The following is a 26,619-nucleotide window of genomic DNA, read 5'->3' as shown; positions in this document are numbered from 1 at the left end:
ACATGCGTAAGTGTGTGCGCACATATTTACGTCTTTAAGCCTCCTTACACACATTAAAAGCCCCTATTAATGATTTGGAGACATGATTAGATGGAAATCACGATGAATTTTACCTCCTCTGTACATGCTCATCTGCTAATATCAGCTGAGGGTGGAATATGGCTGGTACAGCAGAGCAAGGCGCAGCTCGGGCTGCTTTTAGCTTTATTGGACTCTAACGGACAGCTGCAACATAGACTAGCAAGTCGAAATGCACCAATAAGAAGTTTCAGAATTAAATCAGATGGCCATGCTTTCAAAAGGTCTTGTTAAAAAAAAAAAAAGGTTGAAGACAATAGAACATATAGAACTCAAAGATGTGGAGATAATAACTAGTATTGTCTTAGTCTGACCAAGTGATCTGATTGGACAAGGGTCGTATCATGATTGTTGATATAAAGTACAACAATACTGACACTTAAACTATGTGCCACTTCTACTCAGGTGTTATAAATCTTGTACACAATAAACATTAAAGCTTGTCAGACTATTGAGGAAAAGAGATACCACTTCTGAGGTCGAGCTGTCAAGATTGCACATCAGCACACTTTGAGTATCTTTGGCACTCAATTACTAAAAGCTGCGCTGATATTAAGCACAAGTGTGATGTTGCTTAAAACTATAATTCCACATGATTTAGTCCATTGATGCTTCATTCTGTACATTAACAGACAGGCTGGACAAATGGCCAAAGAGACTCTCCCATGACACAGAGGTCACAACCCTATACAGCTTCCCATTTGTTGCCAAATGGCAAGTATTCACTCTCAGTTTGTGCTGCTTGGACTGTTTTTTTTTTTTTTACTTCATAAGTTATAAATCACTGTAATGATCCTGTTTTCAGATAGCTCATGGTGCAAATGCAAATAATGCAAGATTCAACTACCTTACATGAATGAGTTACAACAACAAGTACTTTGTGTTCACTGTGTAACAGTGACTACTTTGTCAAAAACATGCAGGATTCCCGAGGGCGGCCTCTTCACTCAGTGATAGTTTGTCCCTCTAACTCGTCACTCTTTTTCTCCTTTGAACACACACACCTGAGCCCACCTGCAAGGTTGTTATTGTACACCCAGCAGCATTCCCTAGACAGCTCAGGCAGGTGTAACGTTACATTACTGACACACTTTCCCATTAGCCTCAGCTAATTAGAGCTTTAACTGAGCTCTACTCTCACTCTGCTAAGTTATTACTTGACAGAAAGTGAATATTATCGACTAAAACTGTAATTTGCTCTTTGGAGGCAGGTGAGAAGGGAGTATATTGCTTACATCTGAATTACCCATCTAGTTTTAGAAACGGATTTAATGTAGGAGAAAATGATCAATAAGTCTCAATGTTGGCTTGGAAATTGTATATTTTAAACATTCATACTGAAAACACCAACAACAAATGTTGCATTATAACATTAATCCAACATTTGTGCCATAGGTACATTCAATTATTGAAAATCAGGCAACTTTCATGGTTACAGAGACCTGATGTAAGGCTAATAAAGGATAATGGAATCCAGGAAAGGAGGAAGAACGGCATCCGAAGCAAGAACAAAAAGGCGATTTGGAAGAAAGCATGGTTTGGCTGTGGTTAGTCTTAAAGAACCAATCAGTCAGCTTGGTACAAACCATGAGGCAGTGGTGAAAATAAAGCAAGGAAAACAAAGAAAATAATATAAATTGATCGAGTGGTTGGTCAAGAACTTAAGAACTGTGGCTACCACTGAGGTTGCAACCACAGTCTAGTGAAGAGAGCGTGAAGAGCTGAGTGCAATTTATAGACTAATGAGCTTGATGGGAATCAGTTGAGTAGACTGGGAGTCGAGAAGAGATGAGAGCATGGCTCTGTCAACATGCAAACAAACACAGCCAGAACAATGAACAATAACAAAAGAGGTGCACAGAAGAGCTCTTGGAATCAATGGGTGTCCAGCAATATGCTCAAATTCGTATTTGGTCCTCCAGTCATCAGTTGTGCATGTAAACATCTCTTCTAAGTAAATACCTCATTCAGGTTTGTAAAAACTATTAGAAACCTGGATCCAAAAAAATGATGACTGAGACTGCAAGACATTAGGACACACATGCAGACAATCAGAAAATTGGGACAGAACCATCCATCCTTCTATTATCTATGCCGCTTTTCCAGTTAAGGGTCCCGAGGGGCTGGAGCCGACCCCAGCTGAGACTTAGCGAGAGGCAGAGTATTCCCTGGATTGTTCGCCAGTGAGTCAAGGAATCATGAGATAAAAGGATGTGGAACTTTGACACAAAAAAGCAACATTGTCCATGTGAAAGTATCAATACTTTAAAATAAAAGGTTCTTGTGTTCAAACGTATTCCAATGATAATAATAATAAAAAAATGTTTTCTCCTTGGTATACATACAATGTACTGAAGTCTGTTTACAGCATCATGCACTCTAATGCAGCACAACTACTTTATGCCCCTCTGCCAAGTGTTCAAGTGTTTACTTTCCTTTATCCATTATTTGTTGATTTGTCCCTCCAAGGTTCTCAAACTAAAACAAATCCATGTCCATTTATTGCAGTTGGCAAACGAGTGATCCACAGTCTGATTATGAGAGTGTCCGGCCTTGACTCAGTGCTGCTTTCAATAGTTCCAAGAGATTGATGAGAGACGGGGTATAAGAGTAGTGGGGAGTTTTAGAGACAGAATGATAGATGGCCCAGGCATAGAGGTGGCATGTTCAGTAGATGTGTGAGCCAAGATTTCTATCACGGGGAGAACTTTCTCACATCCGTCCCAGGAGAGTTTAAGACCCTCCCCTGGATCTTCTAAACCACACCCATATTCCCCCATCCCACAAATACCCCATTTTTCCTTCTCTTTTTATAGCTCTCCTCTCCCCTGATATTGCTCCATCTGTCTGTTCTCCACTCTTCAGAGGTGACGACAGAACTTCCCCAGCATGTGTTGGGCAGATGAATCTCCAGAGCCTCCAGACCAACACCAACACACATTCATGGATTACACAGAACACATGTTGAATGTATTAATTCAACCTGAACATATCCACTTTGGCTTAGGAGATTGTGGTGGAACATTTAGTAAAGTTTGTAGGAAGTCTGTACGTCTAACAGTGGAAGTGTAACATGTTTGCTAATGCGATTACAGTATGCGTTCAAATTTTTCCTTAAATGAAAAGGCAGGTTGTTCTGCATATTTACCATATCCTTTTTTTTTTTTTTTTACACAAAATGAGGGAGGGAATTGTTGCAGATACTGTTTAACATTTATACTAGCCAGTTGAGCTGAATGTATTATGAAAACAAAACTTGCTTTTTGTAAAGTGTCTTGAGATAACACTCCTTATGAATTGAAGCAATGCAAATAAAGATTGATTGATTAATTGATTGATAAAGATTGAAAAAAACAAAGTGACAATGTAACAGGTAGCTAGCCAACAGTTCTAGAGATTTGCGGTTAGTAAAATACAATCAAAGGAACACAAAATTTTAATTCATAAATGCAAAAAAAGAGGAGAAACCTGTGGAACCCAATGTAGAGATACTATCCTGTATGTGGTCACACTGGCCAAACGAACTGGACTATAGGATTGAAGCGTGCTTGGGCACAGTAAGGATTTCCAGTTTGACTGCACACTAAAGCAACCTATTTTTTTGACATGCTGTGGAAATATGTAACTTTCAAAACAACTGTGTTTATAGCGATACCGCATGGACGTTAGGCGAACTGCACCGGTAACCTGGTGCTCGTTCTCGCTCGCCTGCTCGTCATGCGTGCTTGTACGTACACAAAAGAGCATCAACATGTAGGTGTGTGAGAGTCTGTGAAGGAGTCTGTGTGTCTCATTCTCCATCCTACAAACGGCACTCTCGGCAGGCACTGCCTGAGAGCAGGAGTGTGGGATGACTTAGTCTGCCTGAGAGAGCTCCTGGCACAGGTAGAAGTGTGTGGAAGGCGGCCTCTGGCTGTGCAGGAGAAGACCGGGAGTGTGTGATGAGTTTGTAGTTTGTCTTGTTGATTCCTGTGAGCGGAGCGGAGTGAGGAGGATGATGGGAATGCAAATAAAACAACATTTCCTGGAACTTTTGCGGACAATCAGACCCGGGGAAGTTTTTATACAGGCAACACAGATAGACAATGAACATCTACTTTAAAAGATTGCTTATTACTGGCCAATAAAAACAATTTATACATGTAAAAAGTTAGATATGTAACTTGTATTTATATATAAACCTTTAGGCAGTTCGCCTGACAGCCATGTGATATCGCTGCAAACGCAGTATTTTTAAAGTTACATAGCCCCTTTAAGCTTCCTTTTAACTTTTAACTATGATTAACGTTTTAGAATGGATGTCCATTTGTATAAACATAACTTTACAGTTAAAAGAAACCACATCATTTTTTTTTTTTTAAATTTCTGGATTATGTCCTGGGAAGGAAATGAACCAAGTCCGAGCACATGTCTGATGTTTTAAAATTACAAAGACTTGGACTTTTAATAAGTTTGTTGTCATCCTGCAATTTTTATGAAAGATTTGCAACAGATGACTTTTTCTGGTTTAAACTGTGAACAATTGACAAATTACAGAAATATGATTGGTGCAAGGCCCTGTAACATTCCAGACACATTTTTTGTTGCCAAAAAGTGCCTCGTTTCTTCTCAAAGGAAGTAATGAGTACATTATCTCGCCAAAATCTGCTCTAGTTGACTGTCTTGAGCCAATAGTGAGCTGTTTTTATGGCCGATAGGGCTGTGAGCATTAGCTATGTCATAGAGTGCACATTTCACTGGTTGTTGTTTGATAGAAAGGCATACATACAGCATTTCTTCATCTGTGTATTTATCATAACCCTAATGTTATGAAGGCCAGAACCCTGATTACTCCCTGTATATACACTGTGTGCATACATCATCTGAAACATAACACAGAGGGCAGTGGACTCATTTGTACACCCGAGAAGCTGTCCATGTGTGTAACAGGTGTTTCTTATTGGGTTTCAATGAGCTTCACTTGCTTATCTGAGGCAGGTTCTCACCTCTTAAGCCTCTGGGTTTATGTGCAAGGCGAGATATTAGACAGGTATGAAAAACAGATTATTCTAAAGTTACAGATGGAAGGACGCTCTGCTTCAGACCACATAACCGAAAGAATGACATGGACCCAAGGGTGTTAGATATGTTCAGATTATTTTACGACCACCCATGATAGGACACCTTGACTAAAAATGATGACTTCAACATTATAATAAGTTAAGATAGTTGCTTTGTGCATTTTGATAAATGTTTTTAATTTTGTCAAACAGATATCCACTGTTGTGAGATTTAGTTTTTACTAGCTCAGCTAACCAAAATAAAATCATACCTCTCTGCAAATGATCTAGAAACAGTAATACGTGCATTCATAACATCTCGCCTGGACTATTGCAACTCACTCTGTGTGGGCTTGGACCAGTCATCCATCCAACACCTGCAGTTTGTCCAAAATGCAGCTGCTCGCCTGCTAACAGGCACAAAAAAGAGGGACGACATAACCCCTGTGCTCTGTTCTCTCCACCGGCTTCCTGTTCGCTACAGGATTCATTAAAATGTTACTTCTTAACTTCTACATGTTCATGCCCCATACAGAGCACTAAGGTCCTCCAACCAGTTGAAAAAACAAATAAAGTTGACCTGACTTGACATTTCTTGTTAAGAGTAGAACATAAAGATCAAATCACCCCCATATTGGTCATGTAAATATAAAGATTCTGTGATAGAGGGTTTGTTGTCGGCCTAAGCACAGTTCTGATTTTTAATAATTCTAAAGATTATCTTGCCAGATTTCCTGCTGTGTGAGGTGTGTTAATTGTTAATACTAAACATGTTGAGTCTTTATAATCTCTTCTCCTGGTTTGGAACCCAAGGACAGCCGAGCATGCACTCGGTGAATTGTCACATGAAACCAAACGATAGCCAATTAGGAAGCAAGCTGCCAGGAAATGGAAGTACAGCAACTGATCCATGTTTACTCACCTCTAGCATGTGCTGTATTATTGATGTGTAGGCCAGTTCCACATCTAGAAAATCTTCTTGTGTGGGCCAGGCATCTCTGTCTCGAGGCAATAATAATTCTGGCATAGCTGAAAGCTCATGCACATTACACATTATATCCTGTTTGTTAATAAACAAAAACAGAATTAGCTGTATATTTCCCCTACAGTTTTCACGTTAAGCTAGGCTAAATAGTTGCTAGCTGAAGCTTATATGGCATTCTGCCATTTTCTAGGTTTCCTAATTGAACAACTTTCAAGGAATTATTAGTACTTAAAAAAACATTTTCCAAGTGAATATCAAGTGTTTTCAAACCACAGTCAGAAATCCAAAACTTCATCTCCAAGAGACAGAAAAGAGTCCCCTGGGTCACCTAAGTTAAGAAACCTCAAATAAAGTATTTTTCTCATTTTATCTGCCTTTGACTCACTGTGGTCCTGGGACAGTAGGGAGGCTTTGGCGTGCTTGGCCACAGTTGTAACAACGGCAGGAAAATTCATTTCTGGACTGTCAGAGTCATTTGTTCTCCCTGGCCTCCCAAGGCGAGAGTGCAAGCCAAGGTCTTTCTTATCCTCTTCTTTCCTTCCCCACTTATGGTCCCTCAATTCTCCTCTTCGATCCTTTCTTTCCTACTTTCACCCTCCCTCTGATCTCCACTTTTGCCCTTGGCTGACATAGCCCGTTTTTTTAGCGCATGTTTTAACTTTAGTGCGTGTTTCTGTCTAAGACATTCCTTAGTTTGGGCCAGGAGCTACGTGCTGTCACACACTTCCTCCCTGGGGCCAGAACCCTGAGGAGGAGGAGGACGAGGAGGAGGAGGAGGAGGAGGGAGGTCAGCTTGGAAAAACTTTTGAAAAATGCCCAAAAGGTGCACAGGTAAGTAAAAGCTTTCTTACGGAATCCGCTCAACACACTTCAACATACTTCAACAAGATCGTCTTGGGAGCATGAAAAGTTGAAGAAAGTTCCAGATCGGTGGTGTGATATCATAGTTTACTTACTTCCTTTTTTAGTCTGAAACATACCAGTGTTGTCCCCCTCTTGTCATTCTATCTGCAAGGCCTGTGTGTGTGTGTGTGTGTGTGTGTGTGTGTGTGTGTGTGTGTGTGTGTGTGTGTTTTAAGTAGTCTGAATGCCTCATGTTTGCTTTTTAGCTTGCCTCAGTAAGCACTAAGCCAAGAGGCTCATTTGTTTAAGCCCCCTATGCATTCTCAAACAAACGCACCAAATCTAGTGTGTACTAATAGGAGCACCTTCTTGTAAAATTAGTTGAAACAAATACATTAGTTGAAAAAAAGTACAACAGCTATTACAGAAGTCAGTTTGCTTTTAAATGATCAGACATCCCATCATAGCTCCCACTTACCTGCACTAAACTTTTTGATCATCTTCTCAAAGTTTTTCAAAACACAAACACTTAATCAGGCTTGGAGCTAAAGGCTAAGGCTTGGAGCTAATACACCTATAAATCCATGAACATTTTATTCCTTTGTTTTACTGCTTCAGAGGGTTGATCATACATGGAGGTCTTTAGGTGAGGCAAAGCTTAAAGATTAGACAATCCAATATTGGAGAGGTTTAGCATTAACCGAAAGAGTGAGGTAATCACTTTAAGACCTATAGACAGGGGCGTAAAGTATGTCTTCTATATATGGTTATTGAATTGACCAAAACAAAGCACCATTAACTGTTTAAAGAGCAATGATATTGGGAGTTAAGGAGTACAATGTCTAAGTTGTAAATTAAAACAATAATGATTTTTAAATGATATAATGTATGTTATTTTTCATGAAATATCATCAATGTAGTTCTGTAAATTCTATTTAAAGTTCCGTTCATTTATTTGGAGAATTTAGAGAGTGATAACAAATAATGCCAATAATCAAGTCAAAGTTTACTGACAATGTAACCGTAGATAAACCTCATAAATAATTAGAAATTAATAATCCAAAGACACTCTGAGATTCTGTGAGTATTAGAAACCTAAATCTTGAGTCACAGGACACATACATGGCTGCTGAGTTTGGGATATACTTTTTTAGAGTTTAGCCCTGAGGGGGAAACGCCACTCCACAGTCAAGTGTTACATTGCAGATATGGACCTAGATAGGGTTTCCCTTTACATCAGCTTAAATGTTTACTTCTTTTGCACCTCATGGTTATCACTGGGAGGCTCAGAATTCTGGATCAAATGGTGCACATCACAAACAAGTATTCTAATGAGAAAACGGACACCTGTTTAATTTAAAGTAAGCTATTCTTCTATCAATCTCTTTTTTAAAGATTTACAGATGTACAGACTGGACCTACTTTAAGTATCAAAGGTGTTTTAAGGGCATTGACAGGAAGACAGTGAATAGAAAACGCAAAGACGATCCGCTGTAATGCAGTTCCAGAGCCTTTTGGTGGTCATCTAACAAAGATTTTGATTCCATTCATGTCCTAAACAAATATATGGATACAAGTGTGATATGAAATCTTCCCAAAAATGTGGCTTGTCCACCAACTTCATTCTTGCTCCTCAGATGCTAGTATTTGCAATGGACAGAAAAGGTAGTCTTGGCCAGAAGTCCTTAACTGTGACCACTGGTTTCACTGGAAGAAGAAACAAGTTATCCATTGTCAGAGATCCTACATGATAGCCCATTGTTTCTGAAGTTGTATTTATTTCGTACTGAATGACCCCTACTTTGGACAAGGATAATGGCCATCAAAAAAGTCTTCCAATGACTTCCAAGTCAATCCATGATATGCTTTCATAATTCAGGAATTTTCATCAAATCAAAACATGCAAACCTGTGTTTATGCATCCCCTATTTGAGGCATCAGTTATTAGCTCTCAAATTTATACAATTTTGAAATGAATGCCCCATTTATTACTGTGCTTAATGACTTTCATTACACATCATTTAAGTTAGTCAAGTGTTGCTCTTTTGGCCATGTTGTGAGTGACATGTCCAGTAATTGTATTTAGGAGTGGGGACGCAGTAGGGCGACGTGACTTCCATCCACTCGAGTTGAGCTTAATGATCACACAAGAGTTAAAGAATTAGATTTTTAGGGGTTCAAGTGTCTGACAAAGTGCTCAGGTATGTCAGCTATGGAGGCTTAACTGCTGGAGGTCCTGCGCAGGTTGGAGGTAGCACGCCGGATGTCCTTAACATCCTGAGCCTAATTAGTGGAGTTTGAGAGGTATCACCATAGGAGTTGTTGTGTGTGTGTTTGGAGGGACTGCACATGCCTTCAGCAATGAACAGCACATCCACTTAATGGGATTAACATTTAACCAGAGCACTCACTCGCTGTCACACACCTGTCTAAAAAAACACCACTCCAGTGAGTCAGGAAGCTGTGCATCTGCGTGTGTCTCTGTAGGGGGTCACCGACTGTTGGTTAACTTCATTCCACAATTAAAACTCACAGGTGGCAGGAATTTTAGAAATGAGGAAAGATTGTGTTCCACTCCATCCGGTCGGACCTTTCCCTCTCATAAAAATACCTGAATTAGTTTAATTAGTGGGCTAAGCATCTCTTGTGTCACACCACATATCACCTTTGAAGGTCCACTTGTTATTGTGAGTTACTCCTCTTAAAAAGTGACTTATATTGTTCACCTCGGATAGACAATGGACTTTTTTTTAATCAAAATATTTCCCCCTTTTATAGCATTTAGCAATAAATATTCTCATTGATTACTTTTTATTGTGATAAGATTATAACCACTCATATCTGTAACATAGGTTTAAGATTAAGCTAATGCTAGCAGCTAATTATCTGGATTTAGCATGAAAGAGTCGACATGTTTAAACAATCTCAAACTTTTCACCCTGGTTGTCTTTACAGGACTCCAAAAACCCAAGTTGTGTTGACTTGTGAAATACTGTGTTGGAGAAGCTTACATGTCTAGTTTAGCTTTGCTTCGCTTAAATAATACAATTAAAAAAGTGGGAATGACCATCTTGGCTCCATCCAAAGATAAAACAAATCTGCCCACCAGCACCTCTAAAGCTCACTCTTTAACACATTACATCTCGTTTAATTCATACAAAGTCAAACCATCTGAACATACTGCAAGCTTGATCCAGCATGTAGTAAGCCAAACAAAAGTTGTAATCAAAACGAACATTTCATGTGAAATGTGTATAGTTAAAGAAGGCTTATTTGTTTCCATTCCAATTAACATTGCCAAGATTCCTCATTTGCTTTAACTGGCTTTCATGTGTATAAATCAATGGCATGATATTCTCCTGTTTCTAAGAAAAAGTTTGTACATACTTGAACAGAACATGTATAAATGTATATGATCATTATAGGAGGTGAAGATGGGCGTCAGAGCCATCCTTCCAGTAAGTGTAACCCAACCTTCCCTGACTTCAGTGAACTGATTCTGTCTGATGACAGCTCAGTGATAACAGTACACCCTCACCTCTCCAAGCCCAACTCTGCCTGTAGTAACAGAGATGACATGACCAGATAGACTAATGACAGGGGAGAAAGACACCAGTAAATAGGTAGGAGTGACTGGGCATGCTTTTTCCGAAACATATCCTGGATTCTAATAAATAAAGAAATAAATAAGTTCTTTGTTTTTCTTACTTGAGGATGCCTTTTCATTGAGACAGTTGGTAGCAAAGGATGAGTCAGACACTTTTCCATTTCACTGTCTGTTCTTGATGATGTTCTCTGGGCGACCAGACCATTACAATACAGCGAAGACCAGATTCCCACAGCTTGATTGACAGTTTTCCTTTAGGCCAAATCTGGAACCACTTACCTCATTCGCACAAAGGGGGTTGGAGGTTTTGGAGCTGGGTTATGCAAGGTCACAGAGAGAAGGGGCCCAATGGGTCAGGACCAGGAAAGGAGACTTGATGTGTATGGCATGGTGACACCAAACTATTTCTCGAGCTAGCTTAATTGAAGCTAATTTCATAGATTTAATTACCAAATGTCTGGTTTCACTGCATTTGAGTTTGCTGCTTTTTATATTTGTGTATGTAATTTACTATTTCATTGTGTTCGGGCTGCGGCAGATGACTGTCTACCCAAGACTCAGGGACTACTCAAAGCTTCTGCCTTTTCAACACAGGTTTTTCAGACCACTCATTTCTCATTGGTAGATGAATAATGGGTCTTTAGAATTAATATTACAAAGTCTAGAAAAAACGTATACAGCAAGACACACAGCAAGTGTGAGATAACTTTTATTTGTGCTGAATAAACAAAACAAAAAAATCTAAATTAACCAGATATAAACTTTTGGATTAATGCTGAAATCAGCCCTTTTTTCTATGACTTCTATGAATGTACAAACATGAGCAGAGAAGCAAAAATACCAATTGTAGTTCTAAATGAATATGATAACATCTTTGGTAACTAACCAGGCTACTCTGTGACAGATGAGCCTACTGCAGTTCAGGTAACATGCCTTCTAAGAACCAGATACGCTGATGGAAAGATAACCTCTTTATGCAGCAAATTGCCATTCATCGCATAAGCTGCCATCACAAAGCATCAAACCCACATCAATCTGGATTGTTTTCAAAGCAGTGTTCCATAAAGAAAAGAGGAGGAGAAGTCAGGATGTAGTTAAAAGACAGATTCAGCGATGAACAACGTGCAGCGCCTGGCTCGGACACTTTCGTCAACCGTGCTGTGTTTCCATGAACTAAAAAAGGCGACAGAGCAGGATTTACTAACCCAGAGGCCCCTTTTGTTCTCTGAACGCCACACTGATCCTCAGCTTCCTCTCTGGCTGTATGCATAGGCCTATAGGCTTACCTTTTATACCCCTCTCTCCCTTTCTGTCTGCTGTAAATAGGCTTAAAGTTACAGATGTCTGTGTGCGAGCACAAAAAGCCGAAGTGAAGCACAGAGGTTGGCTGTATTTCAAGAGAGCAGGGGGAAAGAGCAGTCAGGGCACAAAAGATGATGATCCTATTTCTCATTAAAAGTTGAGCAACTACACGTGTGTTTTAAGTGTGTGTTTTTGCAAATTAACATACAACAGGTGAACTGATAGGGGAGAATGGCAGTCAAAACACAAAAACTTCAAAGTAAGTTTGGTTTTTTTTGCACATTTTTACAATTTTTTCAGCGTCATTTCACCACAACTTTTCATTAGCTTTTTAGCACTTTTGCAGTGTTGCAAAGTATTTGTTAACATCTGTTGCCAGGTACCCAACCACTGCACCGTAACTTATTCTACTGCTGCACTCTCTCTCTCTGGATAAAAGCTTAAAGACTTAAAACTAAGTAAATTCAAGTAGTAAATCACGCTGTCAGATGCTGTCAGAGCAGCAGCCAGCTGGGTGAACGCGGGCGTCAATGGGTTCCTAGGTGTGTGGGCCGTCTGCCTGGCTGGCTGGCTGGCAGGGACAATAAGCCATACTGTTTGACCTGCCCTGTCTGTCCCACTGCCAACTTTCACGGACATTTAAACAACTTGTCTTCCCTCCCCTGAATCCCGAGCGGAGACAGTAACTTTAATACAAATACTAAGCTACACGTACCTGGGCTGCTGACTTTAATCACTTGTTTATCCATGTTTGTGACCATTAGAGTTTATTTTCAGACTTAAAACAGTGAGATGAGTATTATTATGAGTATAACTAATATTTTTCTGTTTATAAAAATCTAATGTTTCTTCCATACTCTCAAAACCTAAAGACAAGAACACTTACTGCTACACCGACAGTAAACCTAAGAGTGAGATAGACTTGATTCATCTGTGATTAATAATTACCATGATTACTGACAGAAACACTGATACATGTTCCCTAGAATAACAGCCCCAGTGATGTTTCACTTCAAGTAAGGAAACTGTCGAGTTACATTATAGCTCGATTGGGCCACTTAACTGGACTACTGTCCTTGTCCCCTTATACAGTTACTACAGTATGTGACTTTTGGTTGACCTTTTTAACACATTCGCGATCAGAAAACTGGTTGTATGTGGAATAGTGAAATGATGGACAAATTTATAGCTCTGTATGTTTCGTACATAGTGATAATTGGCTTTTGGCACAAATGCGATGAGGACTACCCCTCTGGCTTTTGATGACAACGCAACTTCATCTTTGCTAATACAATATTTCTATTTTCAGGTCAGAGGCTTGTTAAGAAACTGTGAAGCATGCACTCAGCAATTAGTCCAGTTTGGGTCTGATTGAGATGCCTCAAGAGTTTATGGATCCCCAACTGTATCATGTAGTCTGCCTTTGAGAATTTAAGTTTTGGCTTACAATTTCAGTCCAATTTTGTTGGGGCTAACACGTCTACTGTTCTTTACATCATGTAAAGTACTGAATAATACGATGTATTGATGGAACATTATGGTCACATGCAACAAATAATTTTAACTCTTTTATTTAGACCCAGAAAAAGAACAGCACTTTACTTTCTCCGATAGGTGTCTTGTGTTTTGATTAATCACCCATTGAGTTCCTATGTTAAACAAGCTTCTTAGATCATGTTCATAATATATCATCTATAATTTGATTTACAGCAAGCTACAATGTGACTACAGCAAAGGATTAGGACCAGGCATGAGGAAATAAATGTAAGGGGAGGAAGAAGATTTTATTTCCATGATGAGCTTCAAGAAAAGAAAAGTCGTAATTCTACAGTTTGCAAATCATTTAGCAGACACTTTTGTCCAAAGCAATGGTCACCAGAGACTAAGTACAACACAAGAAGTGCAAACTAAAAGCCAGATCACTTTATGGCATGGACATCACAGATAACACTGGACGAACCAGATGCAGTTTTTTATACGTGCAAATTCTCGACACCTGTCCACAGAAGGTTTTCGAAGGGAAACAATTAAAGAAAGGAATAAAACGGTGAGAAACAATAAAGATAAAGAAATGTTACATTGATAAAAGCGAAGCAATATATTCAGAATCAGAGTAGATTCATTCAATTATACACATGAACTGTAGTGCAAAGGAAGCATGATGCAACAGTAGACCAGTCAGAGCTCTTCCAGTGAGCACTGTTTATTTGATTTTTGCCAATTTGGAGAGTGAAGGAAAAAAAAGTCCAAATGTTGAGAAACAAGTTCTACCTTTTGAAATGTCATCTTTATTCTCATTGTTTACTAATTTTATTCCCTAAAAGTTTTGTTTTTTTCCACAGTGCTTTGTCATGCCTGTCCTTAATCCTCTTCTGGAATGTAACTCTCCAATATCCATTGAGTATAAAGCCTAACATATACAGTACAAACAATAGACTTAAACTTGAATTCATCAACCACTTTAATAAAAACAACTCTGTTATAAAAACTCACTCAGCACTTTTGTAATTATGACTTTAGAACATCCAATCAAAGGTTCATTGTAAAACTCTTGTGAACATGGAAAGGTGAACCCAGAGGACATTCTGTAACATAATTGCTGCTGTATTCCTGTGGGCACTTACACAGCCTCTGTGGTCATCCCTAATGAGTTTACAATGACCTTATCACACTTGATGGTATTTTTAACACATACACTCTAAAGGGAACTGCTTATCTGTGTGGAAAATATAGGACTTGATTTTTTTAAAGTGATGGATGTTTACAGTGTGCCTTCTTCTGCCTGTTCGGAGAGGTAGAGAGAGCCTACGTGTTGTATGTTTGCGTCCGTGTGTGTGGCTGAGGAAGAGAGGAGGGGGGAGCTTCATGTGTAAGCCAATGGGTGCAGAGCAGCGTTAATGTCATTTTCTCGACGCTTTAACTTGGTGCCAGAGCAGCGAAACGCTCAACCCTGGTCTGCGTCCTCAACTCCCTTTCGGTATCAACGATCATGCACTGAACGACTACGTCAACAGAGCTGATTCAAGTCTCAGACTGCACGGAGTTGTGTTTGTCGGATGCAGTTTGCCCGTATGCCTCCACAATCGTGATTTCATTCTAAAAAAAAAAAAAAAAAAAAGACGGAATACTCAGCCCCGAAAGCGGACCAAACTTTGCAGTTGAAAGGTACGTGTGAGAGTTTTTTTTTTTTTTTGTGGCTGTCAGGTTTTTGCTTTTTGCTTTCCTTTTTTTTCATTTAAACTTTGCAATGCGTTTTAAGTGTGCATATTGTGCCTAAATGTTGTAAAAAAAATAAAATAAAATAAAATAAAAAAAAGGCTAATGAAGCAGATCAGGTTTCGAGAGGCTTGTTTACATTCATCTTTTGGAAATCAAGCACCATCAAGGATTTACAAAAAAAAATCGTCTCTACTTAATCAAATGCAAAACAGAAAAAAATGGGAATGGGGCATTGAAGCTTTGAGAGACAAAAAAACAAAGAGGAGAGAAAAGAGTGAATCTGTGTTTAAGTGTGGGGGGATTTTAGCTCGAAAAGTGTCTGCGCGTTAAGGCGCACTTAATGGAGGGGTGCGTTTTGGTTTCCAGATGTGTGAACTCAGCTGTTGCTCGTCACTCAGGTGGTCTCTCTCCCTCTCGCTTTGCCCGTCTACTCCTTTTCCTTTCTCTTTACGAGCCTACTCCTCCGAGTCCTTTCATGCAGCTCCACGGTATCACATCAGTGTTGAATGACCACATCCCATAACCTCAGAGACATTACAGAGTGAAGCCACAACAGGGAACCAAGTTACCAAGAAAGACATTTTCTCGTACGCAGATCATACCGCAGACATAAACGTACTTTTCAAACTAACTTTGGGGTGGTAGCCTTTGTCTTTCTCATCTGAATCAAATTGTTTCAGAATGACTGAACAATGGGCCCTCTTTTAAGATACTTACTTTAATCTCAAATGTACAAACACATATTATAAGAAGGAGTTCAACGTCTGAATATGGGCCCTTGTTTGGATGGACTTTGCGGTGCTGTCATCTGTATTGAAGCCAGTGGTGGCACCTAGTGGTGGGACTTATTTTTAAAGACGCTTGCATTATGGAGCTGTAGGCTTTTGGCATTTCTGCCTTTGAGTTTGAAACCTTCAGTAAGCATGTTCAACAAAATGACTATCTGATTTGTTGATTAATTTTGAAATATTCAAATTGGGGATAATTTGATATGAGCATTTATTGACTGTGTTGCAGTTTAACATGAAATCTCATGTCATCTAGGCTTGGTGTCTGTAACTGAATGACATGCTGCTGATCCCAGATGACAGCGACTGAGGATCAGGTGACTGTAGGTGTATTCCCCCTCTGTGGGGGGCCAGTCAGCCAGACTATGTGCTACACTTTGCTGGGGGTATACACTCTGCAATGCTAAGCCTCTGTTAATGAGTATCTGCCTGTGTGTGAGTCCTTGTCTGTGTGTGGCACTCAGGGCGAGTGGTTATGGGTCTGCATGTCTGTATGCTACCTTTGTGTGTGCATGTGTTTGAGAGAGAGAGAGAGAGGGCGAGAGAGAGAGAGAGAGAGATAGGTGTTTGGAAGCAGGAGTTAAGCTGCTGTTAATTGGTCAGCTATTTGGACCAGATGGAAGTTGAGTCAGGAAGTGTCTCAAATTATAGGTGTTCTAAACCTGATTAAGATGACAAATAACATTGATTTTGTGATTTAAATATTGTGTGCAGCAATATATTTACAGAGAAAATAGTTCAACATTTTGGAAAATCAATTGATTAACATTTATTGACAAGTTACTACTGATCACATAATAGAGAAAGTCTAGACAATATTCTTTGTTATATTGTTTACACAATGCAAAACATGTTCAACCACAGAGCCATGGGGAAACTTCCTATAACAGGCAGAGACCTAGAGCAGAACCAAACTCATTGGTTTGAAAGCCATCTGCCTCTCACAGCTGGGTTGAGTAATACATGTAGCCTATTGTATGCTAAGTATGAAGCTATAACTGGCAGCTGGTCAGTTTAGCATAGGCCTAATAAAGAAAAAAGGGTTAACCGCTAGCTTAGCATCTTTAAAAGAAAAAAAAAACATTTCCCTTCTTTCAGATATTTTTTTGAATCTTACTTAGTATGGATTCTCATTGATACCATGACTGGCACCCTGCGGCCCGACCATGAAATAGTCACAAAACAAAGCATAAAACCACCAATTGTTCTGTGTTTATTCCTTACTAACAAGACATTTACTTTGTTTGTAAATTGGCCTTAAAAGGTTGATTGCGGGACAATTTTTCGTAGCTTTTTTTCATAGCCATCCTGGCTTTTTTTTTTCAGTTTTTGTAGAGCTGAGCTAGCTGTAGCCAAATTTTACCAAACAAACTGTATCAGTGGTATTATTTTATTCTTCACATGAAAGCAGACAAGAGAGCATTACCTAGCGAGCTTTGTTAAGCTGCTTTAACCCCAAAAGAGTCAAAGATGGTTTGGCAGAGGCTTTTGCTAGCTCAGCAAAAAACAGACAAGAAAACCATTATAGTTCAAACAACGACTCAGCATCTTATGTCATGCGTTTATAGTAAAACCATTAGCCAGAGAAGTTGACAGATTTTTGAATGCATCCTTGACTTTTTGCTCTTGTTGCTTTTTCTTCTTGGACAGTTCCTAAACTGACAGGCTCATTCTTCAGAGCAGTATATCCAGATGAGCGTGTTCTTCCTACATTTCTTCCTTTTCTTTTATGCAACCCAAATTCTCATCCTCTCCAGCAAGGTTCAAATGCCAGCGAGGAAATCCAGCCTGGAGATTGTTTTGATATTGTTGGACTCTCTCCTGGAAAATCGTTTTTGCTCTATGGCCAACGGTGCTCTGGATTTAGAGCCGCTGACTCCTTAGCCAAAACACCTCATCTGATCACAGCAGGAAGCTGTTTGAATAGCTCAAGATGTGATGAATTTGACATTTATCGATTTTTGACACTTAGAACATAAGAGACAACCCTTGGTTAGCTTGAATTATTAATTTATGTCCCTTATGACGTTTGAAAGCAGTTTAAAGGACATGCTTTTACAGAGATTAACTGTAACTTTTTACATTTAAGTTTTTGTGCAGGTTAGGGTTAGTACAGCTTTAACAGATTTCCTGTGTCTCAGTTTTTGAGCTGGAACATAGATTGGCATTACATTAAATAAATGGAACCAATAAGAAACATAAACATGAATGTTAAGTGTGTTTAAAAGTGTGAGTGTGTCTGAAAAAAGAGAGAGCCATACCTCCGTCTATTAGTAAGTCAACACTGTTCTGTCTGTGCGCTGCTGTCAGCCTAATACCTCAGACCAGCATGTGTACACACAGGCAGGTTTGTGCTGTCATACTGGAATTAATTGAGTGTGGGGTTGTGTAAATCATTCCAAACCTCAGAATACACGCACACTTGCCAAGCTGCTATCCACTGTAGTTGTGTGTATTGGGCCAAACAGTGAAGCATTTCTCACTGAACTGGAGATCCCCAACAGTGAAAACCTGACTTTTCTGGGAAGAGCAGAGATTAAAAAGGTAATCTTACATGGAAGCCAGAAGGTTTAACCAGTGCAAGCAGCATTGCAACTGGTGATGTTGGAGATTACATACAACTAGTGCTGCAACCCAACCAACACTGACACAACACAACACAATTCAAATGTTCCAAATATTTATTCCATGCAACCCCCCCCCCCCCCCCCCCCCCCCCCACACACACACACACACATACACACACACACACACACACACTTTACTTTGACTGAAAAGCTAAATTGGAGTAATGTGATTGCTTGGATCTGAATTTTTTTCTCTTTTTTTTTGTATCTAGTGTTTTTTTGTTCTGCATTTTCTTTTAGTTTTACTGCTTCTTTGCTTCTTTGTATTGTTTTCTTTGTTTTAAAGGACAGCTGTAAAGAGACAGGAAATGTGAGGAATAAGCGTGGAGGATGACACACACCAAATAGCTACAAGACAGAGTGACTTGGTGGTGCACTTGCTCGACCAACTGGCAGGCAGCAGCCCATGTATCAATTTCAACTTTTCATTTTTTGTTATTGTGGTACTTTTATTTTCCACCTATTTGATCCGAATTGGGCTGCACATGAAGGGATCATTATACTGTAAATCATGTTGATAAAAAGTACTGTTGAAAATGAAAATAATCCTAAAGGTAGCCTTACTAACTAACTGAAGTGAGTTTATTCAGAAATGTTTATGACATTTTTCATATGATCAACATTTCTGAATAAATGTAACCGTTCAGAGGTTGATATCTTTTGATGGAAATATTGCTGTATTAATGATAAAAGACAAGCCAACTGTGTGTATATACAGTATGTTGGCCTACAGTAGCCATGAACCACGGCCGTGCAGAGGAGTTGAAGGGTGCGGTGTGTCAATGTGTGCGGCAGTCCTTGATCTAAGAAACACTAATCGAGATCCTTGTGCACACTGAGTGGTTACAGACCAAAACCCTGCAGGCCACATTGGCTGCACAAGCCTGGTATTATGGTCAGCTTGTGGGGAGGAAAAGTAATCCAGGGCTTAGAAGAATATCAGACACTGAGTAATGGACTCTAAGAGGGAGTTACACACCACTCTGTTAAAACTTGCAGGGAGGCAGAAATATAGTTGCCCCCAGCACTTGCTAAGCGGTGCAAACTGAGGTGTTGTTGAGCGTTCCCGACTCGTGCCTGCGAGTGAGAGTAGATTTGGCACCACCTTAATTATCTATACACACAGCTCTATTTGATGATGATTAAAGCCACTCAAAAAAACACACGCACTCGTCTGCCCAGACACTGCCAGTCGCCAGCCTTGGTGGTTATGGAGACATTAAAGGTGCTGATTATTAGATGATAATAATTAAAAGGCTTTAAAGCTCGAGTTATGGTAAACAGTATAGCTAGGAACACAGTCTCGTTTAGGAAGACAAGATTTCAACCACGTAATTACTCCACGTCAAATGACCACCCTGAGGGGGAACACAAATGATAGCCTTCAGTTTTGTTTTGGAATGAGAACATAAAAGGTCTCCATAACAGGTTTTGGTTTGTTGCGTGGGACATCACTCATACAATATTGCTGATGTGTTGAAACTGCCTAATTTAAGTGATCATGTTACAAAGTTTGATGTCTGGAAGTTTTGTGTTTTTCAGTGTCGATGAAGGAACACCCTTTCTAAATCCTTCAAATGATGCCAAGAGTGCATCGCATCAAGTCCAAGAACTGTCGCGCTGTTGTTTAAGACAACATGACATTTTGGAGATGCATGGTTGACCTGCAAAACTGGGAGTGTGATTAATTCATGGCCTGATCCAGCACATCTCCACCTGTAAGCATGATGCAAATACAACTAAATTCCTAAAGGGTTATTCAGGAGAACAATTTATCTTCAGTTTGAGGAGCAGGAAAACATGACTTAGCTCCTGCTATCACTCATTATGTTGGTTGCATGGTGTCTAGTGTGTTGTAAAAGAGTGTTCCTGAGACAGTGACCAACTCCCAAGCTGAATTTGTCAATTTATCAAGTATAGTCTTTCACGTTTTTTCCTTTTTCCAAAATGTTAAATCTTTGCTTTTCTAAATAACTTTATTAGCGCAGCCCTTGCTTTTTTGGACATGCATGGAGCTTCAGATGGCCGTTGATATTCTTATGAATCTCTGTTTTCCATGACTCGTCATAAACAGAAGCCGATTAGAAAAAGAGGTGTTTCAGATCTTTATGACAAAACTCAAGATGGCAACCCTTTGATAAAACATTTCATTATCAATCATGTGAACGTCCAGTTGTTGGGTGGTCGGCTGTTGATGTCTCTAGGGACAGGCCCTATCCGTCACAATATCTCCATGTTGCCTAGTTGCTCCATCCCCGAGGAATACCAGCCTTTTAAATTGACCCAGAGGGGGAAATGGCTCCATCCAATCTGATGCCACCAGGAGTCAGGAAATGGCTTGTTGTGATAACTAGCCTACTTTGAAAGTGAGGGTGGGGATAATTACAGGATTTTCACCAAATTCGCCAAAACCTGCACATTTGTTGGTGCATGAAGCAGCTCCAAGTCATGTTTGTACGGTAGAAAAAAAGAGGTTAGACTTGTTTGTTGCATACTGTTTTGGTCCATGTATTAATTTGGCCCACTTTCCTTGTAGAACTCATCGTATATTAGCTAACAAAGTTATCAACTAGCTGCTTAGTGAAGCAGTTATGAGTTGGTAGGGACCAAGGGACCAAAAAGGAGCCAAAAAACAAATGGATGATATAGATGCTTTAAATAGGGCAAAATTAATCAAGCACATAAATCGAAAATTCCAACCTTGCGTTGACGTCTTTACAGTTTTTATCCATATCCATATTATGGATATTGATGATAAAAATAAAAAAGTCCATTAAGCTACTGTATTTCTGGATGACATTTTTCATAAAGCCTACTATAAGAGAAACACTTTCTCCTTTTATAACCTTTTCAAAATTAGCATGACATGAATTGCCTTTGCGCTCTGTGGCTAGCAATCAAGTAGCAACAACAAGCAGGACAATTTAAACTTTTGAGGAAGAGTGTAATTCAAGATATTCTCTTGCAGTGGTTATCTGATGAAAGCTTCAGGCTTTGCAAGTGCTTGTCTCAAAATAAATACAAATAGTGCTTTGAAAGATTTCAGCAATTTGAGATGCATCCGTTTCTTGTTTTGGCCAGAGAAAGGGGGCTTAAGTTGCCACTTGCATTAATGAGGTACTAAATAAATGTCTCATGTTTACACTAATGACCTCCAAAAACAGACTGTGATCTGTGGGGGGCGGTATTCATTATCTCTAACCAGTCACCCATAAAATCCAACATGTGTGGGCTTGTTTGTGTGTGTGCACATCTATGCATCCATGCACGTTCACTTGATTCCATATGTTTTTATTTACCAAACACTTTACATGTAGCTTTTAGACTGTGTGAATGAGCATGTATGCATGTTCCCTTCAGAGAAAAGCCCCCAAGAATCCCCTTCAGGGCCTTTCAGACATCTGGCTGCGGATGGAGAGCTTATATCTTCAAGTAATATGTCCAGTTAAGCCCCTGGGAGCCGCCGCAGTGCACATCATTACAAGCCTCCTCCGGCTTTGCTTGCAACCTAGTTGAAACCCTATCTTTTTCTTCAGAGGGGTACAAATATGCTGTATATCCTTTTATATTATACTTCCTCCCTGGGCTGTCTCCCATCTGTTGCAGATTAGTCCTCAGTGTGTGTTTAGAGTGCCGAGCCTGTCGCCAAGCAGGACAGATAGTAAACCCAGAAGGTTTTAGTCAGAACTGTCAGGTAGGTCTGAATTAACAGAGAGGCCAACTAAGGATATGGCTTGTTGAGAGGAAAGACGAGAAGTGGAGCCCAGAGGAGAGACAGCGAGAAAGTAAGACAAGCTCCGAAATTAAACACGAAGCCCACCAAACCGGGTCGTCTGTTTACCCATGAACCTCAGGCCCGCTACTCGAGGGCTGGTGTGGAATGCCAACAGCGGCTTCCTGGCCAAATTCAACCACAGTCCCTAGGAGAGGAGGGAGGGGGGGGTAAACACCCCGCAAAGAGTCCAGTCACGCCACTTTCCCTGTGATAGTGAGTTTATTTAAGCAAGAGCTCAAAGCAGCTTTCATATAACACATACCTTCTAAATCTGACGCCCACGTGGCATTTAAAGCCACCGCCAAAACACTAAGGTTGCTGTGCTGAATGAAGTAAAATCACTCAGCTGATTTGTTATCTGTCTCTTTAAAAAAATCTTTCACTGCTGGCTAAGTAACCCATATAAAACTTAACAAAAAGTCCCCCAGGAATCAACTCAAGGCTATTTAGTTTCACCCACACCCCCTTCTATGACACTATGGTTATTTAAGAACTGTGCCGGCCTATGTAGGCCGAGTGTGACAAAGACCCCTTCGGCTGTTGCGTGGTGCGACCCGCTGCTCCCAGCTCGTGTTGTCTTTCCAATTTTAAATTATGGGAAATTGAAGGTACGGGTTGTGTAATAGACAGCCGGTTAATGTGTGTGTGTTTGTCTGTTCCGCTTGACTTGTGTGCCATCCCTCCAGGGTCCTGTCATTAAGCCTCTGTGTACACAACCCCAATCCCTGGCCTACATCTATCTCTTATGCTGATATTCATGTGGGATTTGTACTCTCACACACAGCTTTCCCATACCAAACATGATGCAACACTGCTGCTTGTCTTGCCTGATATGTCATCAGATATAGCTGTTTTTACATTTGCTTCCCTCTCTTATATTTTTCTAGGGGACATTTGTTTTTGCATCCATCTAGTTTGATTGGCACAGCTTATTAAAGCTTACATGTGTCTGTTTATTTTGGCCGCAACACGAGACGCACTGTAAATCACTCAGATAGATACTCAGACTGATAAAGGGAATGCCCGTAAGAGGAAAAACAACGCTGCATCAGTCTTAGTTCTGAGTGTGTTGGAAGGCAGAAAAAAGAGAATTTAAAATGGATGTGTGCAGCTGGAGTGTGTCACTTTTTATTTCCTTTCAACGGGAAAAAGAGCTTTTCTAACTTTTATTGTCGTCCGTCTGCCTTACATCTGCGGCCTAATAACAGTTTATTTGTGACCTCAACTTTAAAGAGGAGCTGGAATTTGACCATGTTTAGCTTACTGTTTATGGCTTTTCATCAGTGACCAATATATGAACCCTGTTTCTTTTCTTTTCACTCAATTGAAGCAAAACTGCAGTGATACACTTATTTTCCCTTGTCAACAATCAATGTATTTGGTGTTTATAAACTAAAACACTGCACTGTGGATGCTGTATGGGCACCATTTTTCCCATCAGTTTGTAAGATATCCATAAACCATCAAGGCCATGATGCAATGTATATGAGTTCAATTTCTGCAAAGTGGAATATGTCTGAGTGCATAGATGTGTAAAAGTCTTGCACTCCCGTTACCAATATTTTGAATTGTAGAGTAATATATCTTCTGTGTAAAAACAACTGATGATTGATGATGAAATATATTACCCAGCTGCCTGATGAAACTGTTTTTTTAACCAAGTGGATACTTTGGCTTGGCAAGACATTTTAGCCTGGAGGGACCATTGCAGTCCGTTACAGGTAATGACTCGTATGAAGCAGTTTAAGTGAGGTATTGAAAGCCAAATCATTACACATATTGGTAATAGATAACTTTCTGTAGACATTAACGTGGGAAGCCTCTTTGCAGAACTCAAATAGTATAATTCCATAACATAGTCATGTCAGTGAGAGGCGAGGGGTTTTACAGAAATCCTCTTGAACGTCAAGAGTAATTGGCTTCATATGCAGGGATAAAGGCTGAACCAGTTCCATAAAGATTGACATCTTTATGGAAAGGCTGCATTGAGGCTGAATTTATTTATTTATTTATTTGCAATGTTTAACTGCAATTGGGAATGCTATTTTGGAAGAGATCATATTATTTAATAGCATTTGTTGTATGTTTGTATCAGGGTTGGAAAGAACAGTCACTAACAGATAGCTTTGAGGTCTTTTGAGAACTCGCAAAATGGTTTCTGATGCAAGGCTCGTGTGCAACAAGGTTTCGTTTCTGCTCAAAGTACTTAGAGTTGTAGTCGAGTAAAATGTTTCAAATAAATTCTGCTTAAAGATGGAAGCTAAAGTAACATCACTAAAGCAGATATTGTTCTTGTTTCAAATTAACTGGAAGGTTTGACCTCTGCCTCCATTTCTGATGATTTGTCAAAATTAAAAAAAAACTTAAAACACATGCCCCATGGTATTGTGATGATGGGTGTTTTTTTTGTTTTTTTTACAAAAGCAAAAAACAGAAAAACTGAGCATGCTGTGTTGCAGTGAGTGAAGAGCTGGATTAGACATACTGCAAAAAAGATGAGCTAATTAGCCTCAGGTGAACAAATAGGGGATGAGCTGATTGCATGCAGGTGTGTTGAAGTAGCTGAGCAGAGAGCAGGAAGATGGGGAGCATGCCAACACCAACACACGCTCAAGCAAAAAAAAAAAAAAGACAGGAAAGAGTATGGCTGTTTTTGAAGCTGCGTACAATACTAGTAGTACGCACTGATTTAGCCAAAATGCAGTATAGAGTATATAGTATGCGAACAACTGCGAGATTCGTATTATGCCAAAAATACCAGGATGTCATACTGATTCAGGAAAAATGTTCAGTGTACATCGGACCAGTCTACCTTGGTTACTGTTTCCCACAATGCAAAGCGCCAAGTCAGAGACCTGCCGAAGCGCAGCTGTTTGAACTAGGCCGGTGTTTACCTCCGCATTCCAGGACCGGAAACCAGTTTAACTGGGCCAAGCATACTGCAAAATAACCAACAACTGCCAGTCACACTACATACTATTGTTGAACGCAGTATGCAGTATATACTGCAGTACTGATTTAGATAGTAGTAGGTCGTACTCGGTTATGAAAACAGCGTATGTATTTAGAAGAAAAGTATGCTAGCCAAATGTTAGCATCACAACAACACTCTATGTGTTAAATGAGCATTATGATTTGTGCTAATGGATGCCATCATAGTTTTCCATATGTATCAGTTCATAATATTTGCTAATAATTAGAATTAAACACAAGACATGGGGTAGGACAATGGGAGTATAGGTTTGCATGTATTTTGTCATCAACACAATTTGTGGGTATTGGGTAACAATCCCAGAACATAAAGTCCAACATCATAAAAGCTATCTGGGCAGTTGACATGAATGTCTGCACCAATCCACCTCATAGTCTGAGATACTGCACACATATCTTATGTTGCTGGTAGAGGAGGACTCAAGAGATTACTAAACTATGATTCATCCCCAATGTGGGCCAAATGGGTGAACCGACCTGCTGACCAATTAACCAACAAACCGATGCCCCTATAAACATAGGACATAAAAAATAGGCCGCCCATTCTTCATCGTACTTAAAATTGGTATAATTGGGGTTCTGAAACTCAAGCTTCCCAGCCCAAACCCCAACTAAGCAACAATTTCCTGCATTTTACAACTTTTATTGCTGCTCCTATTGTCCCAGAGGTGTGCAGGTAACACCCTGTGATAGATCTCAACAGAGTGTTTTATGGCCTGAAACTTGAATCACACACAGCCATGAAGTGTCAGGGAACATTAACACTGAACTAGCGAGATCAGTGAGGAACACTTCCCTAGACCTGATATGCAGCAGCGGGTCAAGCTGGTGGGCCTTGTTAATCAGGGGTAAAGATCCGTTTCCTGCTATGAATGGCTGCTTAAAGGCGTCTGGTGGAGTGAAAGGGACTGAAAGGGAAATCATGATGGATGTAAATTCAGATGTCACTCTGAGGTTGTTACTGTGGAAAAGAAACTTTTCCTTTTTGGTTTCACCAGAATTGTATTAATAGTCTATTCAAAGTGGCGCACCTCTGTTTCAAAAGGAGTAGTAACAATACTACTTTTAAAGACTCTGCGGACTGGGTTTGTTGTGTGCATCAATTTCAAATGTCCTCATTGGGATTCATCTGTCGAGGCTTGTCAGCTTCTACTTAGCCATGTTTGAGGGAACAAAAGTTTGCACTTTGAGGCACCTGGTTGGCAGGATATCTTGTGTGGTTTGCAACTGTCATTTGTTCAATTCTTTGGATTTCTTCTTTCTCTATAATGACAATCTCTTCACCATACCTTTTAATTTGTCAATCCTTTGAGGAACACTTCCTCTTCAATCATATAATTTATATGGGCCAAAAGCGAACACTAT

At 39.8% G+C, this 26,619-nt stretch overlaps 1 protein-coding gene across 1 annotated transcript in view; it reads left to right on the top strand.

The window, feature by feature from the left end:
• The first annotated feature begins 14,693 nt into the window (after positions 1 to 14,693).
• Positions 14,694 to 26,619, top strand: part of LOC306817655 (prickle-like protein 1) — a 29,394-nt gene continuing 17,468 nt past the window's right edge. Inside the window, exon 1 of the mRNA XM_079334718.1 lies at positions 14,694 to 15,019. The gene's annotated coding sequence lies outside the window, so the exon portion shown is untranslated. The remainder of the gene's footprint in view (positions 15,020 to 26,619) is intronic.

The sequence above is a fragment of the Symphodus melops genome, assembly GCF_947650265.1.
Source record: "Symphodus melops genome assembly, chromosome: 22".
Classification (NCBI taxonomy): Eukaryota; Metazoa; Chordata; class Actinopteri; order Labriformes; family Labridae; genus Symphodus; species Symphodus melops.
This window is presented reverse-complemented; position numbering and strand designations above follow the sequence as displayed.